Below are 1,379 nucleotides of genomic sequence, written 5' to 3' on the forward strand. Positions count from 1 at the left end.
CACAGATTAATTCATGCCGTTACCCGTCCACCTGTCCCAGGGGACAGGCTTTGTCATCACCATTCACAGGAGATACAATGGTGGCTTGGGGTGTTTTTAAAGAGTGTGCTCAAGACCTCAGAGCTCGTAAGTGACAGGGCTTGGCTTCAAATTCAGGTCTTACCCCAAACCCAGGCTCTCTGGCACCTCCCTGCCCTTCCCCCTTTGTCAGCAGGAGTCTTACTGCTGAAGCAGAGGGTGGTGTCTCAGGGTGCTACACCACCAGGGCTCCCTGGCTGGTTCTTGGTTCAGTCTAATTTAGTATTAGGCTTAAGCGGCAGGCTAAACAAGATGCCTCTTAACACGCAGACTGAGAAAGAAGAGAGAGCATCATGGCTTTGCTGAGTAAGTTATGACTTCAATATTCATCTTTCAACTCCCTTTACCCACTGCACAGGGATCTTGTCATGTTTTAAATGGGTCATTTGAAATGTCTTGCTAGTGGTTCTGACTTCATACAAGCTTTAGTCAGTATCTCAAATCCCAATATAGTTAGGATGATGTGTATTATCAATAAGTATGGTTACAAATTGAAAAACAAATAGTTTTCTTGGTAAATTAAAATTTTTCAGCCTACTAATTGTTGAGTCTAATTAACTAACCTAACCAGCTACCATCGAGTCAGCTCCAACTCATGCAATCTCCGTGAGCGAGCCCAGCTGAGATCAGCCAAGCCTGGCCCAGTTCAGAAGAACAACGCCGCTGAGCACAGCCCAAATTGCCTAACCTAAGAATCACAAACTAAGTCATCAGCTTTTGTTTTAAGCCACTAAGGTTTAGGACAGTTTGTTATGCAGCAAAAGCAAACTGATAGAAAACCCTTGTTTGGGACACTTGTTTGCTCTGTAAGCTTGGGCACATCACATATTTAGTTCCTTTAAACTTCAGTTTCCTCATCTGTAACACAGGGAAAGTAGCAGCTGCTCTGAGCACCAATAGTTATGGTTGGTGTTTAGATGTTTTATATAGCCATTTCACATCTTTAATATTTGAAGTGACCCTGAGAAGTAAGGCTACCATGAAGACCTATTGAGATCATACATGTAAAAGCTCAAACCCAAAGCTCATCTTCAAAATATGAAAGCAGCTAAATTTTAATTATGTCTTTAACGAGGGTATTTGTAAATACCAATATCTGTGGTTTTTGAGAGATCTAAGCAAAGGTGTTATGACATGTGGATTTTGGGAGACGACCCCAACCAGTATTGAGCATTTAGATACCTTACTGTCAGAGCTACACAGGCCAACTTCCTCTCCATTTAATTTACTTTCCCTTAAAACTGACATATTTAATGGAAACAGCAACTGAGAAGAGAGAGGGTAGAAGGTGGTGGAGGAGG

The 1,379-nt window shown here is 42.2% G+C and overlaps 1 protein-coding gene across 1 annotated transcript in view; it reads right to left on the reverse strand.

Annotated features, from left to right (window-relative positions):
• Window positions 1-1,379, reverse strand: part of FAM135B (family with sequence similarity 135 member B) — a 157,202-nt gene that overhangs the window by 154,837 nt on the left and 986 nt on the right. The gene's annotated exons all lie outside the window — the stretch shown is intronic.

This window comes from Trichechus manatus, unplaced genomic scaffold (genome assembly GCF_000243295.1).
Source record: "Trichechus manatus latirostris isolate Lorelei unplaced genomic scaffold, TriManLat1.0 scaffold00022, whole genome shotgun sequence".
NCBI classification, from domain to species: domain Eukaryota; kingdom Metazoa; phylum Chordata; class Mammalia; order Sirenia; family Trichechidae; genus Trichechus; species Trichechus manatus.